General features: G+C 44.8%; 1 protein-coding gene across 5 annotated transcripts in view; it reads left to right on the plus strand.

Annotated features, from left to right (window-relative positions):
- The first annotated feature begins 11,501 nt into the window (after nucleotides 1-11,501).
- Nucleotides 11,502-22,051, plus strand: part of PTPRF (protein tyrosine phosphatase receptor type F) — a 394,663-nt gene continuing 384,113 nt past the window's right edge. For 2 of the 5 annotated variants that reach the window (XM_064516084.1, XM_064516088.1), the window contains exon 1: nucleotides 11,502-11,679. The gene's annotated coding sequence lies outside the window, so the exon portion shown is untranslated. Of the gene's footprint in view, nucleotides 11,680-11,770; nucleotides 11,918-17,064; nucleotides 17,145-22,051 lie in introns of those variants that run through there. The other 3 variants (XM_064516086.1, XM_064516087.1, XM_064516085.1) reach the window with 3 other exon arrangements.

Below are 22,051 nucleotides of genomic sequence, written 5' to 3' on the forward strand. Positions count from 1 at the left end.
ACTAATGTGTGTTTTTTCTACATACAAATTATTTTCAGAGGGGTTATGTATCCTCAGATTTTGAAAGAATTACTTGTTCTGCGGCTGGGCTGTCTCTGCCAACATAACCTTGTGGTAAAAGCTGAAAGTTGAAGTTTATGATGGTAGCATGACAAAGCTTTATCTATAGAGTCAAAATGGCAATATTAACTGCCATTTGAAAGACTGATGCAGTCTTTAAGCCAATGCAGTACAAACTCGTCTTTATTTTATAGCATTTTCATTTATACTGTCACAGCACGTTTCATCGTGCACTAGCGAAACATAAGTAAGATTTGAGTGACGTGTTGAATGAGGAGGCACCCCAGGAAGACTTTGAGGGACCTCTTCCTCATCTACGTGGCTTGCTTTTCCTCAAAGTTTTCCTCACCTTGCTGTGTCCCATGGAGATGTGCGGGAAGGGACAGCGAGAGCCTGAGGGACAGAGCAACCCTACCCACAAGGGCTGCAGTATGATCTGAACGCTTCCCTGACAGCCGTAAGAGGTTTTTCTAGGCATCTCACTGCCTATCTGGACATCTACTTCCTGGCTTCACAGCTGAATTTTTAATTTGAACAGCTTTTTGTCTAGTCTGGACAATACAAAAACATCTGCTAAACTCCCTGCACCTGCAGAAAGTTCTAGGCAGACACTCCAGCTCCAGCAACCTGACTCTGCCCTTTGGATTTGCCCATTGTTTAAAAAAAAAAAAAAAAAAAAAAAAAAAAAAAAAAAAAAAAAAAAAAAAAAAAAAAAAAGTAGTTCAGCTATAAACTTGCAGCTGGATCCTCTTATAAAAGGAATACTGAAAAAGTGAGAACTTTTCTGCAAAGAGCAGATGCTGTAGAGTTTCCTGAGACAAGAAGAATCTAGCTCTTGTGAGGTGCCTGCCTATCTTGAGTCTTTCAATATTAAAGGGCTCTCTAGCAGATTAGGGAGGCATAACAAGAACTCACAAAGCTGAAACAGGACAAACTCAAACTAGAAATTAAGATACACATTTTTAACACTGATACAAACTGCTGGAACAGGCTCCAAAGGGATGTGGGAGATCAACCTGAAGCTGAAGCCAGCTGAAGGCTTCTCAGCTATGCTGGCAGATTTGCCCTTGTAGCAGTCGGAGCAGGTTTGTGGGTAGCACAGAGGAGGGCTGGGAGGAGGCAGCCAGGTTTTGGGGATTTGGGGGAAGGCTATGAGTAGCAGTCTGGAGAGGTGACAATGTGATTGGAAGGGCCTGTAGGACAGTTTCTGGGGGTGAGGAGGGAGCCAAGAGAGGTGCCCAACTGCTGTATCCCTGTGACTTTCTATTCCCTTCCCCACCCTCAGCCCAAGTCCCCTGGGTGAGGGACCTTACCCCAGCCCAGCCTCTCCCAAGCACTGTAGGTGTCCCCTTTCCCCCCTCATAGCCTCTATGCTCACGTACAAGTAGCCCCCTCTCCCTCCTTTACCCCTCCAGCACCTTTTAGTGCCTCCAGCCTGCACAGGAGGGGAAGGGTTAAGCTCTGCATCCTGTGGGGAATTGGGATAGAGGCTAGGATATGAAATTGAAGGAGAACATGAGAGAAAAGGGTATTTTGTCCTCTTGTTGTCAGAGTTGGGATGGGGCGATTGCAATTGTTGCTACGGGGAGGGGCTACTTCCCTGTTCAGAGAAAGGAGAATCAGAGGATGGAGATAAATCACTCTGGCACAAAGGTTCTCTCTCCTTTCGTGTCTCTGAGGCAGCAAAGCGTATCCCAGATTGACCCAAGCGCTGGCCGTGCTGTGCCCCACCAGTAATGCAAAGCAGCTACCTGAATTTACAGCTGCTTTACACAGCTGGTGCAGAACACAGCAACCAAACCATGCAGTGTGTTTGGTCATAGTATTGATATACATTTTACCCTAAGGAAACCTTTTAAATTCAAACTAGGCACAAAGCCATACCCTTTATTTTAGGCCATAATTTTACATATAATTTAGGCCAGCATAAACTATTACTGCTGCAGAGAGAAGTTTCAATTGTCCACCAGCAAAACCAGAAACCAGCCCTGCTGTGGTAAACAGCTCCACTTTCCCACCAGCTGCAGCTGTTCATCCCAGCCCTTGCATAACGGCCATCGCGCTAGTGCAAGAACATGCATGGTTGCAAGGGAAAGTGCATCGAGGCTAAAACGTGACCTTTTTTGCCAATTTGTTTAATCCAGAACTGTCCCCTGATGTGGTTCACACTGTAGCCACTCAAGTGCTTCTGTGCCCTCAATGGAAAATGGGATCTCAGGTAGGAATAATATGATTTGGCTGCTTCTTTTGGTGGTGGTACTGGCTTATTCTGGATTAAACTGTACTTGAAGCTCAGGTCTTAAAATACCAAGTGGGCCCTTCTGTGTATGGAGATCCCCTTCATCATGAAAATGGGGAAAGGCCTGGCTTAGTGGCCACTCTGGTCCTGCCCCAGGTCCTGGGGAAGGCTGCAATGGGTAGGGGGAAGACATGGAAGAGAAGAGGTTCATCTTCCTTCCAGCTGCCTGCAGGAAATCCAGATAGACCAAAGCAGCTGAAGCTTGCTTGTGTTTCCTTCTTGCAGTTTCATTTTTGTCAGTTCAGATTGCTCTAAATCAACACCTAAGACTGCATGGAATGCTGTGGCGCACTACAGGAATGCCTGAGGGAACTTATTTGTACAACTTCTTTTAAAGATCACTTTGTATTTTAAGAGAAAGATTGTGAGTGAAGGTTTTGTTTCCTGACAGCCAAAAAGAAGTATTTAAGAATTTAGGGTTCTTTGCTTGCTTTTTAAAAAATAGCCTGTTTTATTACCCCTCTCCCTCCACGGAACTCTGTTGTTCCTTTTCTTTTCAGCTGAGAACTGGTTGGAGGATGGGGAGAGACAGAGGCTGAGTCCACCATTTAAACCAAATCTGAATAGGAAAATCACTGTTTTCTTGCAGTACTGGTCAGACAAGATCAGAACAGACCTCAGTGTAGCCCCATGTCCTCTCTAACCATGATCAGCAGTGTTTGATACAGAGGAAAGTATAAAAACTCACAAGATGTGGACTATTCTGTTCTCAGCAAGTTCTCAGCCTGATCTCTAATAGTTAAAGAATGACTTGCACCCGAAAGCATGAGATATAATAGTGCCAGACAGTTTTAGTCATTATATACAACACTGAATATTCTTTGTATCACAGGAATGTAGTGCCCAGATTATGTAAAAACTGTAAAAATCTTCAACATCTCAAAAGAGCATACTTAAGGGATAAAAGAATTAAGATTGTGGGTGACACCCCCTGCTTCTCAGCCACAGAAAAATCTCACAAACTGAAACATTATTGAAACAAAACAAAGAATACTGCACAGCAGGCACAATTCTCCTTGAGAGAGAATGGAGAGAGAGAGAACAAATCACCCAAGTCAGATATTAGTCACATCACTTCATGCATGACTGAAAGGTGCTCAGATACTATAGTGATGACGCTAATCCAAGAACCTGTACAAAGCAAATTTGGCAAGTGACATGCTGAAGTTGTTAAAAAGACTTGCAGATGGGAAAAAGTGGGATAGAGAAATATAAGCAGGGGTGACTTCAGTGCCTCTGTTTTGAAGTTTGACTTCGAGGCAGCCTGAGCAAGGAAAGCTTGGAGATACTGAGAGAATGGCCAGTCCCAGAATGGCCCTGAAGTGCTCAGTAGGGAAGTGGTTTGGGGGCTGTGTGTGTGCATGCTGGAGGGAAGAGGGGTGGAGAGAGAAGAAAGAAAAAGAGTTAGATGAACCCAGAGAGCTGACCAGTTGATGGCTATTTTTGAGCAAAAAAGGCATGCAAGGCTGTATAAAACACTCAGGTTTAGAGGAGGGCCAAGGAGGAAGCGTTGCAGCTCTCTGTAGGGGCAGTGGTTCAGGAAAGCGAAGCTGAGGAATGCTCAGCCAGCCAGCCAGCTCCATTTGTCACACACGCCTAACCCTTCAGTTTTGGAGAAATGCCATCTCAAGATGCTTATAAAAACAAAACCAAACACCACTCCCTGTAGTATTTGCAGAGTGTCTGTTTGAGCCAACTCTCCCACAGTTTAACAGTACTGCAGAAAACCTTTATTCCCAAATTTGACTGAAGTCTGTGCCATGTTTATTGCCTCTTCCTCACCCACTTTATTGCTCTTACTTGAATTTGTAGACAGTTGTCTTCAAAGCTTTGACACATATTTTTCAGCAACAGGTTTCCACATCCGTTTCTCTGAACATCTTGATGGGAACAGCGTTTAGAAGTAACATTATCATCACCACAAAAGCAAAAGTTGTGCTTAAGGGCTGTACCTTTCTGTTAGAATTGTGATGGAAAGGTTTGTTAAACAAAACGTATTCCCTGAAATGCTGAGTATCTCTAATAGGAAACTTATAACCTTGCTGATGCACAAAACAGCCCTTGCAGCTGATGTCTGAAGTGCTCAGAAGACTGCACCTGTTATTCCAACAGAGGTGACCCCCGGAACAAGAAAGCCATTCTATATAAACACTGAGCTAAGTGACTTTCCTCGTGCCTCCTCAGATAACACCCAAATATCTTTTCTTGTCAAAATCTTGCACTTGTCCCATAGTATACACAGTAAATCATGACAACCAGTGACTTATTTGAAGGCTGGAGCCCAAAGCAAGAGGTGCTGGTACTGAAAGAAGTTTAACCAGTCACCAGCCTCTAAAATATTAAGCCATAAAATACAAATCTATTTTTACAAAAGCAGTTTTAAATGTCCTGTCAAGACAGCTGGTTCCTGCTAGGGTTTTTGTGTGTGTGTGTGTGTGTGTGTGTGTGTGTGTGAGACGAGGAGGTAGGGGGTGGAGTGAGGGGTGAAAGGAATGAATTAAAGAAAAAATACTCATTAAGGAATAGCTTCATTTTACTTTTATAATACATACACATCCTCATAGCAAAATTCTGGGAAGCATTTATGTCCTTTTCAAGCTCATAAGATTAAGTGTCACATATCCCTCATTCTGGCCTCTTCCCAGGTGAGAATTTTGCCCAGCGAGAGCCGTGAGGATTACTCACTCGCACAGACCAGAGGGAGAAGGCTGCTCCATGCTTGTACCCAGGACTGCAGAAGTTAATCCCACCACAGTCATGCATTACAGCACTACAATATTCCACAGTAACTGCGATACTTCCATGCTGTTCATATGTAGCAAGGACTAAAATCTGGTCTTTGCACAGAGCCTGGCTGCTGGGCTTCACACAGAGAAAATACACTGTTGGTTATAAGGGGAATAGGTATAATTCAGCAGCATGATTCTAGTTCTGCCAAGTTCATGGCTGCCTATAGCACTCAAGGCCAACTATAGCACCTCTAATAGTTTAACCACAAAATCCAAACATTCACTTTTATAGTTGGGCTGGTCCCCAAATCCTGCCTCTGGGCTTGACTGTAGAAGACCGGAATGGCCAAATTCTGCTGCTTGATTTCTTTGCAGACCTCTGCTTTAGAGCAGAGCCACTGTGACTGTGCTGTGCCTGAGGGTTCCTACAACCCTTCCAACTCCAACCTTGCAGTTTGCATATAAAAGCCTGAGATTATCTGATGTGGGAACAATACTTTTATTTCCCTCATCTTTTCAGGATTACAGCTCTCAAACATTGAGGTAAGAAAATGGGACTTCCTATTTATTACATCTTGAAAATTTCAGGATCAGATCTTCTAAGTCAGAAAGAAAATTTGGTAAACAGCAATCACGTCAGCTCCATTTGGGATCTAATAGTCAATCCAATATATATTTCCTGTTTGCCCGTCATCTGTGGCAACAGAGCTATAGTCAGGGTGATCCTTCTCTCTGTTACACTTACGTCTCTGGTCTTCAAATTATCTCTTTATCTTATGTGACTGTTGTCAGAGGGTGCTGCCGCATATATAACCAAGGGCAGAATCCACACTGTAATCAGAACGTAAGTTGATGATGCATACAAAGAAAAGCACTAGCTTTCCTACAAAATCCTACAAAATATTAAAAGCTGGTAAGAGGCACAGTTATTTGACTAAGTAGCAGCCATTTGGGCAGAATCATTTTTGGCACAGAAGAGTACTTTGAGATACTTCCCTTGCTTTAACATGAAGCATTCTGTATTACTTCATCTGCTACTTGGTTGTGGACTGAAAATTTGAGGTGTTTTTTTATTGCAGAAAGAGGGTGTGGAAAAGTTTAGTCAGCATAAAAATTTAACCTAACAAGGTCTATAAATTTGCTACAAGGATAAGTCAACACCACTCCCTTTCCTGTCTAAATGCTTATAAGGACAAGCATTTAATCAAAAACCCACTCTTGTATACAGGAGCTGTGTTAGTGGCATTCCTCCTCGAGTACTTACAGCACAACTTGAAATTTTAAAACAGAATTGTTTCTAAGGTGTCCAAACATAGTCTCCACTATTGTCTTAACTGCTTCATGCCTTCTTTATAAATGCTTTTAATGTGTTCTGAAAACTAAATATAAAATAAAGAGGTAGACAGGACTAAAAATTAAAATGAAAAAAGGACTGGGCTGAAATTACAGTTTCCAGTAGGTACTGCTTTTACTAGTGTGAAAGCAAGGAGGGGAGCTTGCAGTCCCCAGATGGATTTTCTGACAAGGCTGAAATTAACTACAAGCTTTGATCAAATATCAGGAACCACTTCTCAACATTTGTCAGGGAAAGAAAAAAAAAAAAAACACTTCTTCCCCACAGCAAGTACAAAAGCCCAGTCACTTGGCAAATCTGGGCCAGGCTAACATTGCTGCCATTAAAGGACTTGGGCTTGTTTCAAAATCATGGTGCCTTCCTTCCTAGCTTGCCACGATCTGAAAGCTTGTGCTTTGAATTTGCAGGGGGCTATAAAAGCCAGTGGGCACTGACCAGGCTCAGAGTCCTTCAACCGTGTTGGAGATGAACTGTCCTCTGGCACATAGCACTGGGTTCGGGCGACTGATTTCACTTCACCGTCCTGCCACAGGCTCTTGTGTGACATTAGTTAAGTCGATTAGCTGCTGTGTGCATCTGTTTTTCATCTCTAAAAGGGGGACAGTAGTCATTTCCTACCTCACAGAAATCCTGTGAGGATAAATATATTAGTTTAGGAACTGCTCAAATACTAGTGTGACTAGTGCTCTTCTCCGTTTCTTTGACGGACTGTATTTTGCAGCCTGGAAACCTGTGGTCAGCCAGACCATAAAGGATCAGTACTGAGGACCACTGGAGTAACTCTTAAACTGACTAAGCACAGATGCCAGTTCAATGAAAGCCAGAAAAATATGGACTTCGGAGAGATCTAACAAAAAGGGTAGTAGAGACCACTTCAGTGGCAAGCTTATTGTACTTATAAATTGCTTTCTTTAACTTATATGTACATGATGATTTTTAGCGATCTAAGTTCCTCTTTCCATTTCCATTTGTTAAGGATTAGAGAAAAACACTGAACTGACCTTTTGGGAGCTTGAACATGTGGACACCATGCTGCAAAGGATAATTATTCACCTGTAATTCTGCTTTTTTGAACTAGTGACTGCGTTCTTACTTTTGAGAGACATCTTCCACAACACAGTTGCCATTACTTCTATCAGATTTCGGCCCTTGGCAGAAGTAGTAGGTGATTTCAATTTTAGTACCAGTGACCAGTGTCTCAGGGCCTTCCTCTGTCACATTTTATTCAGTCAGGAACCAGAAAACTCTTCCCATTTAATAGATGCCCAAAGTATACTTGCACACTAGGAATAAATTATCAAGTTGTGTGCTTTTTTTTGGATATTTGCAATGAACTTACCATTCTGCTTTATAATGACGAAAAGGAGGTAAATGAACAGAAATGAATTACTAGAATTATTATTCATGCTTATGTCTTCATAGTATCTCTAAGGCATCAATCAAGAGCTTCACTGTGTTAAGCACTATGCAAAGCCACAGCAACAGAGAGCATATGTCCTGAACTGATCTGTTCAGGTTGTTGGTATAAATGATGATGGAACGGAAAGACAATTGTACCTTCTTTACAGAACATCTAGGTAAGGAACAGAGAACTTAAAAGGCCTTGATCAGTCACATTGGCTGGTGGCTGAGTCAAGAAATGGAAGCAAATACCACTGTAGCATGTGTCTGTGCTTTTATAATAAGACTGACTTGTGTTTCTTCAATCAAGTACAATTTGTAGCACTGCAAAATTAAGGACAGGTTGTTATCCTCAGATTAAAGATACCAGAGACCAGACAACCTTATGTTGTGGATGAAAAAGTTTCAGGGCTGTCTCTACAAGGCCACAGTTTCTTTAGTCAGGAAAGAACAGAAATGGGCAAGACAGAATTTTGTATTTGGAGCAAAACAGAGAATTCTAATAATTCTGTCTGTGAAGGAAATAAAAGAGTCTTGGGGATAATATTGAAAAAATGGTGGGCAGTCAGAGTCAAGGCCATATGGTCCTCAAGCTGCGCTGTCAAGCAGATCTAGAGATGGAGATGTATTATCTTACATTAGCACAAAGTTGAGCATTGCACTAGGCACTTGTGAAACAGACCAGAAGACCTGACAATACAACCGACAGTTATTACAAACCCAGGTGAGAAAAAGTCATCAGCATGTATACTCTCCACAATAAGAAAGAGTTGGAGAAAGCTTCTGATAGGCTCTCCAGCTTATAGATCCAATCCAAAATATTTAGCAAGTTTAGCAACACCTGAAATGAGCAGGGAAGTTGTTCTGACAACACTCAAAAAAATCGGAATCCTGGTCCTCAGGTTTTATACTAATTTATTATGTTAAAGGTAAGAAAGCCTCATCCCACAGCATCTATCCACTAGCCTGCTATCAGATGACACACATGACGGGAATATAGGTGTATACGTTTGCTCTGGAGATCTGGATCAGAGGGAAGGAAGAGCTACTGAGAGTTTAACCGAGAGCAGTGACCTCCAAACCAGATGCTGCAAACACAAGCTGAGTCTTTGTTTTCCAAAAAGCTTGCCATCGAAATGGCTAGATTGGCTGAAGTCACGAGAGATACAGAAATGAAACAACATGGTGCTATATGAAAGCTGATGGATCAAACTTGGGGATCATCCTTAGGACTCTGTGCATCCCCCACTGTAGTATAGCTCCGGTGACAACATGCCAGTGCATCCGGTACTACGCAAATGGCTTAGGCTGATGTCTCTGCTTTGAGGAACAGCAGGCCACCATTGCAAAATCCTTGAATGCATGGAGGACAAACTGGCAGGACAAACGGGGGAACACTGACCACAAAGACCACTGACCACCAATGCCTATCGGGCTTATGCTATTCACAGTCTTCCAAGTGTTTATATAGTAAAGACATTAAATGCACAGGGCAATACTACAGAATTTTGGGTGGTAGCTGTATGTGAAAACTCTTTGTTTCACGATGCTGCTGATTAATGGTTTACACCCATGGCTTACACCCATGGGACAATCATTTACCTACAAGTCTTGGCTAGAAGCTCCAGGGCATCAAAAGTTTATGAGGCAGCTCTGTGTCAGTCACATGAGCCCAGATTTGTAAAGGTGTTTAGGAACCTGCGTCTTTAGGTGTCTAAAAATATCTTAAAAATCCATCCCAAAGAACAGCCCAACATTTCAGTGTCTCCACTCATAAATTTTTAAGCAGCTGACAAGATTAGCAAGGGAGCATTAAACCACAAATCTTCCGTTTTCAAGCAACAGAAACAGCTTATTACTTCCAAAGAAAATGAACAGGGGCTCAGCTGATGTGACCCACCTTAAACTCGCCAATATTGCTGTGGCGTGAGCTGCGGGAACTGACTCCCTCTTGCAGCTCTGTGAGTTCCTGCTCTATAGTAAGGATCTCCTATAGTCTCGTGCTCTGAAGCATCCTGAAGCACATCCAAATTTTAATACAGAGATTAGAACCCATGGGCACTTTGGCAGTGTAGCGTGGCACTAAGCCAGCAACGCTTACTCTGAGCTCCATGGCCTCACTGTGTTATGCACAGAAGGGCTGTTTTGCAACAACATTTGGATACCGAGTAGGAAGGGAAATCTCTCGCAACCCAAGGGCTTTCCTGTGTTAGAGCTTCTCTCCATGAGGCGGAGAGGTGAGACTGGCGCTTCAGATGCTTAGTTTAAGGCAGACCTCAGTGACACATGATGCACTGAACAAAAATCAGACTCCTTAAAGTCACGTTCAGGGCTGCGAAGCACAGTGCTCCTCAGAGGGCTTGAAGCAACAGCTTTGGGACAGAGAAGAGCCTTGTCAACTCTGCAAAGTATTCTTTGGCTCTTAACACGACACTGATGAAATCTAGATGAGAGGACGACATGAAAAAATCCTCAAAGAAATGCAGTTACCATGCATGAGAAGAAATGTGGGAGACTGCAGAGGAAGAAATTAACATGCCGTGGGAAATGCCACCACAGTCCAAGTACAGCATGCAGAGGAGAATGGCAGCATGGTCAAAATGCCAAACTCGGTGCTATTGCTCACTCTGATGCATATCAGCACCTACAAAAGATTGGGCAATGAACCAAAGAGCACCAAAGTAATCAGTGCGGTTGACTTACTTAACCCTTCAGCCATCTTAAAAGCCCAGAAAAAGCCCACCTCTATTATACCAGTTCTAAGTTCAGGGGATTAGATGGGAAAAAATAAGAACACAAATAATTAAGCAGCTAAAGAGCAAGTATGCTTACTAAATGCATAGGCTGAAACAACTCTTAACAGCCATAGCTCCTTAACGAAACATGGTCAGAACGATCATACGTTGCAATGGGTCCAAGAGTGGCGTACACCGCCTGCGCTGCAGAGGTTGAGGCTTTCTGGAAGGGTGGAAGCTCGGGTTTATCTCCCATGCAGACACCCGCAGAGGGCAATTTTGTCAACACAGGCCCATCACGGGACAAACACTGCACTACGCCTTAATCTCGTTATGTGGGAATGTCCAAGCAGGAATGCAGAGGGGTCTCCATGGCCGGTCCGGTTCCTCCATCTCGCTCAGGCTACGCCAGCGGCCACCGGCCAGCTCTGGGCCCGGGGAGGGGGGTCTGCCCCAAGGCCAGCAGGCCCCCGCGGCCGCGGTTCGCCAGCAATGCCGCCGCGCAGCCCCTCGCCCGGGCCGCCCGGGCTCCGACCTGCGCAACAATTAGTATTTAAGAGCCAACTGTTAATATCGAGCGCACGGGAGCGGAGCTCGCGTCCCGGCTGCGGGGCGAGGGCCGACCCGCGCGGCGCTGCCCCACAGCGGTGACGCCGCCCGCCAGGGCCCTCCGGTACCTCACGGCCCCGCCGCCCCGGCCCCGGCCCCGGCCCCGGCCTGCCCGCGGGCCCCTCCGGCGGCGGCCCAGGAGCGCCGCCCAGCGGCGGGGAGGGCGGCGAGGCCGCGCCGGGGCCGGAGCCCGGGGCTCCGGCGGCGGCGCCGCCTCGCGAGCGCCCGCGCGGGCCGCGCCCTCCCCACTGTCCCGCCCCGCCCCGCCCCGCGGCGGCGGCCGCCCCCCGCCCCCGCCCCCGCCCACACCTGGCCGGGGCGGGCCCTGCCCGCCGGCTGCGGGCCGACTCGGCGGGCGGGCAGCAGCGCAGCGAGCACAGGCCGCGGCGGACGGGGCCGGCCCGGAGCAGCGCCTCGCCTCGCCTCGCTTCGCCTCGCCGCGGGGCCGAGCGGCGGCGGCGGCAGCGGGCCCGGCCGCGCTGCGCAGCCCAGGTGAGCCGAGCCCGCGGGCGGCAGGTGGCGGCGGCGGGGCGGGCGGGCGCGGCGCGCGGCCCCGGCGGGGGCGGGCTGGCGGCGGCGGCGCGCGCGGAGCGCGGTCCCGCGCGGCGGCGGCGGCTGAGGGAGGAGCGGAGCGGAGCCGCCGGGCGGTCGGTCGGTCGGTCGGCGGGGAGCGGGCGGTTCTCGCGCGGCGCCGGAGGCAGCATGCGGGCGGCGGCGCCCCGGAGCCCCGGTAAGTGGCTCGGCTGCGGCCCCCTCCCCCGTCCGCCGCCCCTTGCGCGGCGGGCTCGTCTCCCGGGGAGCCGCCAAACTCCGCCGCCTGTTGAGCCCGCGCCGGCACCGCCGCGGCCGCGGGGCCGCCCTGCGCGGCTCTGCCCGCCGCGCGGTGCTGCCCGCCCGCCGCCGGCTGCGCCCCGTGGGGCCTCCGCGGGCCGGCGGGAGGGCGGCGGTGCCGCCGGGCGGGGGCCCCCGCGCGGCGCGGGGCGCTGCCGGGCACCTGCCGGAGCTGCGCCGCGGGCCGGGCCGGGGCGGCGGCGGTGGGGCGCGGAGCTCGGCACCGCGGCGGCGCCTCCGGGCGGCCCCGGGGTGCGCGGCGGGCGGGCGGGCGGGGGGGCTCCCCTCGGTGGGGCCGCGGGGGGGAAGTGTGTGTGCGTCGCCGTGCACCGCGGGGGGGTTGTGTGTGTGTGTCCGTGCGTCCTTCCGTGCGACCCACGGGGGCAGCGCCGTGCCCCGCGGGGGCGCCGGGCCGGGAGGTTTGCGCGGGGCGGGGGGGGGAGCGGGCTGCCGGCGGCGGCGTCCCGGGGCGAGAACAAAGGGCTCCGCGGGGAGGCGGGAGCCCTGCGCGCCCGCGGGGCCGCCGCTGCGCCCGGGGAGGGAAGTTCCCCCAACTAAAAAAAAAAAAAATGAATCACGGAATAATTTTATTTTTTTAAAGCATTTTCCCCCGCGTGTGCGCGGCCTCCGCGCGGAGGCGAACTTCTGCCGCGGGGGCCGAGGCGCCGCGCAGCGCCCGGCGGCGTTGGGGGGCGCGGGGGGCCGGCGGGGCAGGGCGAGGGGGGGCTGCTGGCGGCGGCGGGGAGCGCCGTGATGCCGGTGGCTGCTGTTCTGATGCTTTCAGTGTCCGGAAGCTGCTTTAAAACCCCACTTCCAGCGGCTTAAATACCTAGCACAAATTAATAAAAAGTATTTCCCCGCTATTGAATGAAGATCTGTTCTCGCCAACCTCTCGTACAGAAAAGATGGGCTCTGTTTGCGGGAGACTGACTGGGGCAGCTGCTTTAAAGCATTTTGGAGTTTCGTGTTTATTTCAGATGTAACCAAATGAAGTTGTATTGTCAATATCAAATAAAACGTTCTTGTGTCAAGTGTAGAATTGAGCTATAAAAAAGTGATTTAGTCTGAAGATAACTGGATAATCAAAGCTTCAAATGTAAGTTATGTTGAATATTTGCTATTTTAGATATTTCTGAAGGCAGTTAACCTGAGTGAGGAAGGAAAGCAAATACGGTTTCCTTATTCTGCTCGTATAACCACCTTTGTTCATTTTTTTTTTCAAACTGTTATTGAAATAAATTTAATTTCAGATTACCAAGGGCCTGGGCTGTAAATGACCGATATCTGTGTCAGGTTACTGGGTGATTGTTCCAAGTTCACCTGTGTGGTTTTAAAAACAGCTTTTTAAATAAAGTACATTGCACTCCTTACGATAATGCAGGAAATGCTTGGCTCACAAGAACAGTTTTATGGAGAGAGCAAGTGTACTTTAATCCTCATTTTATTATTTCTGCCATGGTGGTTAGCTGTGGGTCGGAGAACTTAGTAATATATCCGTATGTTAAAGTGCACGATCAGCAGTTTGAGCTTGGTAAGCAAGAAGAGAAATCTGCGTGGCAAAACAGCCGGTTTGCGTGATCTGCGTGTGCCTCAGGTGACCATCTTGGATTATTTAAGTTCTCGATTTCTCTTTGACCCACCATGTTAACGTGCGAGTTTCTTGGTGTACGTCACTGGCCTGTGTCCTGGTCATCGAAGCAGGATGCAGCGTGACCATGCACGCGAAGGGGTTAAAACAGCTTATGGCTGAAGAGTTAATGCATCAGTTCAGCTCAAGAGATTTTTATAATTCAGCTTAGTTACAAATATTGCCATCTGCCCTTTTCTTTGCCTGTGAGTGTCCATAAACATATCTTGGATAAGTACTGGTTGGGGCTCTTAGCGGAGTAGCAGAAGCCATAGGTAGCACTTTATTCTCATATATGTTCCCATTGCAAGTGTCAGCTGCTGGAAAATCAAAGTAGAACTTCCTACATTGGTGTCTTTATTTGGCTGTGGCTTGGGAGGTATGCAGGTATTTTTAATTTTTTTTTTAACCTTTAAGTCCAGCTTTTGGGAACATTTTTCTGGCTTCTGTGCTTTTGCCAATGACAGTTATCTAAGCTTGTGATTATAAAGAAAAAGATCTAAGCTTGTGGGTAATGGAGAAGAAATGTTTTCCTCTTTATGTCCACATAATGCAGGGCTGTGGGAAGATATGCTTAATGAGGATGATTATTGCTGTGGCTTTCCATAAATCCACTTGTAATGGAGGGTTTGTACAGTTACTTCTGAATCTGTACATTTAAAAACGGCAAATAGCGATAATGGAGTTGGCTAATAGCAGACTGTCAAGTAAGTGCAATCCTTGTGATAACGTTCAGCCATAGATCTCCATTTAAGTATTACTTTTAAGCAGAAAATGTTTCTTGTAGGTCATAGTATATGCAGTTTGGAAGGGGAAAAAAACAGTTGTTGCTGCCTTTTTGTTCCTGCCTTTGTTGAATCTTAACCAGCTAACTTTATAATTGTGGGAAGGATATTTTCTCTCTCCAGTTCTATATCAGTTTGCAGAAGACCTACAATTTGGTAGATCCATTCAATTTGATATTTAGATAGTAGAGAGGAATAACAGTAACCATCTTTAAAAAACTCTTTACAGATATCTGTCCAAGTACTAAATGTGTAGCTGCATGCTTTCTAGTGCAACTTTCACATGTGCAAATTAAAAAAGTTGAGACTTTGCTTTTATGAAGAATTGTAAACTTCCCTATAAAGTGTTAGTGAGCTGAATGCCACTAGGCAAAGAGTTTAAGCTCGTCTTGTTAGTAATATTATAAAGGACAAACCTTTGTGTTTCAGATTTGAAGCACCTTTTTCTTTTTTCTTTCTGGTAACTCTTAGAATCCATGTTTAAGAGTTAAATTACTGAAGTCCATTAGGCATCTTAGAAATAAAAAGCTGAAACTAAGATGATAGCGAAAACTTAAACTATGTTATCCTGCCACACACAGTACAGAAGAATGTGAAATAGCCCATTCTTTTCAAATAAAGCTGTCATAGTAGATAGTGAATAGTCTTTATAGTATTTTGAATGAATGCAGTTTTAACTTACGTAGCTGAGCAAGCTTTAGCAGAAACTTGATGTATGGGTAGCTTATGTTTGCTGTTTGGAAGAATTTATTAAGAAATACTTCTGATGCTCATCGTAATTGCTTACCCTCCTTTGAAGAAATACATTAACTTTAACCTTTAGGATGATTGGTGAGGGCTGCTTAGATGAATTTTACTTTTGCTCAAAATCTGGCTGCAGAAGTAAGCTTCGTTTACACAGGTTCTCATGTAGTGTTCAAATCCCAAGTCTATGCTGCTTTTTCAGCAAAAACTTACAATTGCATGGGGTGGTAGCTGACTGGAAAGTATTGCAAAACATATGTAGGACTACTGTCGTACAAACTCTAAAACTGAAGAATGACTCATTACACCAGTGCTATATCAAATTCTATCTATACACATGGTTTAAATGACAAGTTTACTTTAGACAAGGAATATGCAATTTTCTTGTACTCCTTCTTCATCTAATGTCAAGTGAGCTTAATGAAATGGGAAATGTGGGCATACAGGAGGCACCAGTTGTAGAGCTTTAATGAGCAAAGGGAACTGGCACTGCTTGGCTTTACAGTTTGTGAGGATGGTAGAGACATAGCTTCCCTGTATATTAGGAACCAAGTTCATGGTACTGATGAGCATCTTGAGACACTTGTTTCTTTTACTGTAGCTTTAATACTGATTCGTTTCAGTGCATGTAATAACACTTGTTCTATTTTTGTTTTCTATAGGGGAGGGTGGTTTTCTTTAGCAGCATAAACATTCATAGCTATATATTTTAATTAGTTGAGTTTCTGACTGGCATTTCAGCGTTTTGGCAATATTTTTGTGAATATAAAATTCAGGTTAGTAACGCAGGGAAAATGGGATCGTGTTCAGCATGGGAGAGGGGCCAATGATTGTAGAGTAGAGAGGGAGAGCCTGCTTTCCACCAGAACAGCGCGGGTTCTGGTCGAGCCTGTGACTTTGTTTTTGTGACTGTGATTTATTATTACAAGTTTCACAGAGCTGTAGAGACTAATCCAGGACTTGGAGATGGAAAGGCTGCAGTGTGTGCTTGGTGATCGTTTTTATTTTTTTCCCAAAGATGAGATTACGCTAAAAATACAGTCACATCCTGTAGTGAGCTAGGAAGCGCGTGTGAACTTGGAGGAGGGTAGGAAAGACTGCGGAGCAGAGATAACAGGATCCCTTGGCAGTGCCCTTGTGAAAGCCCTGTGCGTGGGTGCTTGCGTGGTTGTGTTGTGTCTTATCTGTGTTTCGGTGGCGTCCTGGGGTGTGACAAGACGGCTAGAGGAAGCCTCACCTGCACGGGGCTGTCAGGCAGGAGACCACAGTCTTCGCCTCGGCGTAGGTGGGAACTCCAGGCTCTTTGCAGTCTCTTCTTTTAATTTCTGCTGTAGCCTTAATCCATTCTTAATCCATGAATCCTTTGTGCTTTCCCGTCATCGTTCTTGGCTATAGGGGAAGATACAGCTCGCTGTCCTCGGTGTTCACCTTGCGTTCATCGGGAGAGCCGTATTGACCAGTGCCCGCGAATATTTTTACTTTCTGTAGAAAGGTCGAAGTCTCCTCAGACTCTGGAAGGAGGCGAAGGGAGGGAAGCTGGAGCATTTGCTATTTAATGTTAGTGTGCACGCAGTGTATGCCTGTGCCTTACCAAAAAGATAATGAAACAGGTTTTGCTCATTCAAAGGAGTTTATAATCTGAGAATTTTCTCTAAACATCAAAAATACAGAGATAAGTTTGGAACAGAGGGTGGAAGCAATGTAAATACAAAGCCTGGTTGAGAGCAAAACTGATAAAATATCTCCTCATATCTGAGCTTGGTATTAGCAAAAAGTAGCCCTGTTTGGATGTTTTAATTAAATGCAATCTACTGTGTAGCTGAAATACAGAAATACTGCTCATCTGTGAAAGGATAGGGTGGTCCCTCTCTTACTCGTGTCTTTCAACAGGCATCGAAGCTTCCAGTTTACAACCTGCCGAAAAGACATTTAATTCTTGGCACAAAATTTCAGCTGCAGCTGGCAAGTGGGTAAGTACTTTCTTCCAGCCTTACCGAGAAAGAGAGGAATTATTTAGGTTGGCATGAGAAGTTTATAGTTGGGAGTTGTCAGATGAAATTGAACAGAGAAAAAATGTGAAGACTGCGTATGTGACATCGCTTTTTCAAAGCAGCGTTAGAAATCCCGACATTGCTTAAAACTAAACCAAACGTGTACGTGCTTTACTGTGGAGAGGAACCGTCTATTGGCTTAATAGGCCTCTCTTCTTTATATTTCCCTGTAAGTGTGGTGATGGCACTGAATTGCATGTATGTATACAAAGGATAACATCTGTTCTGTTTTATGAGATCCAGAGAGCGTAGCTGCTTTTTTATCCCTCCAGTGTATGGATTCCTCTTTTGTGTGTCATCCTCGCTGCTGGAGTCAGCCGGGTGCTTAAGCCGGGCAATATCTCTTCTCTCTTCAGAAGCAGAAGTTATTCACGGGATGGTACTTGATTCTTCAGTTAGACTTCCTCGCAAAATTAGGTCTTGGCAGCGTTTGGGAAAAGCTATTATTTTTCTAGAGGCTTTTGTGAGTAGGAATGGAAGCGGGAATATTGCATGGCTCTTTTTTTGAAGGAGTTTTGGTAATTGTTACATCAACATGTTTGTTTTTTTCTGAATCAGCCTCGATGTATTTTCATAGGCTCATTAATTGGGAAGGTAAACAGATCTGAGAAGTATGAAAGGATGGTCTAGTGTTTGGATTTTATGGTATATACTTTAAAATAGAATTGTACAGTCTAGCAGGTGTTATGCTTCTCATCTTTTATCTTGAACTAGAACCATAGAAGTGGAGTGGTATTATGAAACCTTAGTCCTTTTGAGCACAACGTGTTAAGAAGGCATTGAGGTGTTATGCACTTTTAAGACTTATGATGTCTTAAAGGGGGGAAAAATGACCCTTTTGGGATAAAGTTGTTTTTGTAACGTACTTTTTTTTTTTGGATACGAGGTAGTTATGCTTGTTTTATAGCTTAAGTAACTTTTGTTACACGAGATTTGATCAGAAGTTTAGTCATTACAGAATCAATAATTGTGTTTTATTTAAAATTCAGTGAGTTATGCTTGTACTTTTCGTTGTTTTAACTGCTTGTATTACACAGAATTTAAGAGAATATACAAGTTGGCTAGAAGATGGATACAAAATCCGATCACATATTCATGTCAAAGCTTAATGAAATATCAAATATAATTAACATAAGGAAAATTAGCCTCTTAAAGCTATGAACTAGTAGGCGTGCAAATAATTTCGTAATATATATTCTGATTGGTTTTGTTGGGACTGCTGTTGGGCACAGCCAGAATCCTTGTGGAGTCAGTCCCGTGTGGAGGGTTCTGATCTTTGCGTTATTATGTGGTAACAGGCATACTTGTGAAAACAGATTTAACCTGAGGTTGAAGCATGCATTTTTGAACATGCATTTCTGATACTGAATCTGTTTACTCACTGTAGCCTTGTTCAGGTAGCTTCCACCTAAAAATGCAGATCTGAAGAATTACACCTAAGGAGACAGGTATTTCAGCAGATTGTAGTGTTATTGCTTTAATTCCACCTCTTGACTTTAAGATAAATTTTAAACTTTTGAAGGAAAGTAGTATCACCTTCAGTATATTTGTGAGATTGAAATCTGATGCTCAAAGGGTCACTCTTCTTGCTGGTTTGATGAGTTTTTCCCTTGATTCTGCCATAGTTTTGGAGCCCATGGGAGTATGCTGTATGCTTTGGGTGTGGTGTTATGCAAGGGTACCTGTTTAGAGTCTTTTGTTTGGATTATGGGCTCAAAAAGATGCTCTGGAGTAACACTTTCCTTCCTGAATTTCCTGATGCATGTCTCATTGCAGGGGGGTTCCCTTCAGCCCAGCTCGGTGGGTTGGGGACCCCAGCTCCTCACCCACCCAGGCTGGCATGGGGAGAGCTCATGGACACCCCTGGTGTGGCTGTGATCTCAGCCACGCTTTTCTTTCTGGATGGTGCAAAGTCCAGCTTTCTGCTGCCCTCCGCTGGGTTTCTGATCCAGTCGATGCGAGTGCAGGTTCTTGCTGCCCCCATGTTAGATGGCGCTGGTGCCGTGCCTCGCGTGGAGACCGAACCTCCCCACGGCTGCACGCAGCACTGGGTTTCTGCTTTGCTTTGTGTGCTGCTCGTTTCCCCGGTTATCTGGGTCTGCAGCTGAGGCCATGATTTCAAGGAGCGCTTTTCACCTGTGTGCAGGAGAAATGCACAGACATGTAACGTGCACCTTGATGATAAAACTTCAACAGCTTTATAGGAGCAAGCTGTTATTCCTGATAATTGTGCTTGGCTCTTGCTGTGTTTCTTACCTAAAGCTTTTACTTTGTAAACACTATAATAATAATAAAGTGTGCTGTTATAATACCTCAGTGACAATCTTTGCTTATATCTTTGGAAGAAGTAGAGTGCATAATTAATTACAGGAAGGAGCAGTTCTGAAGGACTGTGTGGCAGTGGGCTGTCATGCTCCTCTGCTGATCCCCCCACTCCATGCCCCATTCGTCATAAAGCTGGGCATCTCCTAAGATGCGCATGTTTTTTTTCTGAAGAGTGATTAAAGGCTTCTCCTTTGGCCAAAATAACCTAGATAGATGGGCAAATGCTGGGATCAACATTTGGGCCCAACAGCTTTGCCACAGTCTTTAAATACACTAGAAATCATCAATTGTATTTTGTTTGCTTAGATCATTGGCTGTTCAAGGCAAGCACCATGGACGTTGTGCAGTTGTTATGTTGCTGGGAAGTATTTGTAAATGTAAGTTTGAATTCAAGATATATATATTTTTCATATTCTACTTTAAAGAGTAGCGCTTGGAAGATTAGTGGCTTTTTTGATACTCTTAAGCATCATCTACAAGGAGCAAGTGAGGGATCTCCTGACCTCCTGTTTTTCCTTTTTTTCTCTTTTTTTTTATGTCTTTGAGCCTGTAGCTCCATTTTAAGTTGTTTTTGCGTGTTATGAGAAATGCAGGCATTCTGGTTTTGGAGTTTAGGTGATAGGGTGGGCTGACGCAACTGCGTAGGTTATAAATTGAGAATGAGCTCTCAGATATTGGCTTTCTTTGTATCTGAAGTGAGTTAACAGTCTCTTGGATTCTAGTTGCACAGTGTAATTAAAATAAACACTATAATGCTAATCATTTATGTATTTTTGCCTGTGGGTGTGAAGTTTTAAATTAGAAGTAGCTACACTCTGGAAGTGGATTTTTTTTTTTTTTTAATTATTATAATGTTGCCTGTTTCCAGTCTGGTAATATTTCTGTGAGAGTGCATAAAAAATATTGCTAGGCAGATTTGTTTTTGTTTTTTATTACCTAATTGTATATTCTAGTAACAATGTAATTATTGCTTTTAACAAAAACTGCCTGACTTGAGTGTTTAATTCCATCAGACTCAAGCAGTTACTGATGAGGTGATAAATGATAGGTTGTATGTAGAAGTGGATTTGCAATTATTTGCTGCTTTGGGGGGAAAAAAATGACGTTTTGTTTCTGTCCAATGACTAATGTTGAAAATCAAAGCAGTGCACCAGATGTTTTTTCTAATGGCTGTGGTTCAAGGTCTCTATTGTACGGAGGAGGGTTTCGTCTCCTGGCTTTGAAGTTCCTCTCGCTTGTTAGTGCAGCACTTCTCTAAATCTTCTCTTCTGGACTTCTTCGTGGACGGGTTTTATGGAATACCTCGTTTCCCAACCTTTCGTGCTTCTAATAGCTCTTCATTCATCAGACGGCTAGATGGGCTACAGGATTTTTATAGTGCAGTGTGAGAGCTTCTATTCACTTCTGTTTATTTAATAGAATTAAAACAAGAATAAGTGTTTCTCTTTATTTGTTGATGTCTGATTAGGAATTAGTAGAAGAAACTGACTCACTGGTGTGATTAACATTAGGTTTTGTTTCTCATGTATGAAAGGCCTCATTGTCTGAGTCTTTTCCTCCATAGCGCTCTGCCTAATCCTGCTGAAATCATTGTAATGACAATAGCGTTTGAGGCTCTTCTGCTAATTTTCCTGCAAACTTAATAATACGGTTGAGAAAATATTTCTCCTTGAAGGAGCAGTTGTTTCTAGTGCTGATGCTGCTGTCACATCGGAGAGGTCTGCAGTGGCTTGCTAATAAGGTGGGCATTAGTTCTGGGGGAGGGAAAAAAGGTTCCTCTGAAAACTGATCTAATTTATATTACATTTGGGTTTCAAATCTGGACCTGATAGTTTTGTTAGCCCTGTCTGTCACCTTTCTGCAGCCGCAGTTGGAGGAGATGAGCTGCACAGTCCTGATTTTAGTAAAGGTGATTTTCCCCAAAATCCGTTAGATCAGCTTTCTTTAAATACTGAGATAGCACTTCTGCAAAGAGAAATTTTGCAGTTGCTCACTGTGTATGTTTTTAAACATGGTTTTATAAGTTTTACGTTTGTAGAAATTGGAGGACTCTTGTAAAATACATAGCAAAAAGTTATGGTAGACAACCTTCTTCTTTTTCAAGAGGAAGAAACAAAATCCCCCCTGCTGCAAACCTATAGTAGCCTTTCTTTTCTTTTGAATCAGATTGTCATTCCAAGGTCTCTAAGTGATTTAAAAATGTAAAATAATCTCCCTTGAGGAATATATTAAAAATTATGTGGTTCACTGAACATTCAGTGCACGTTCGTTCTTGGAATCCATTACGTGCCTTTAGAGAGACTTTCAAAAATGTCCCCCTCAAACTTGGTCTGAGTTTTGTCCCTTTGGCAGGTGGGCACGAGGGAATTTCATAGCTTTATTTTCATAACGGGAGCGTGCAGAATTAATACTGATTTATTATAGCTGTATGCTAGTGTCACAGTATCCGGGGGTCATATAGCTGCCACCAAAAAGCAGAGCTGCTTTCCATATTCCTTCAG

The sequence above is a fragment of the Dromaius novaehollandiae genome, chromosome 8 (assembly GCF_036370855.1).
Source record: "Dromaius novaehollandiae isolate bDroNov1 chromosome 8, bDroNov1.hap1, whole genome shotgun sequence".
NCBI lineage: Eukaryota > Metazoa > Chordata > Aves > Casuariiformes > Dromaiidae > Dromaius > Dromaius novaehollandiae.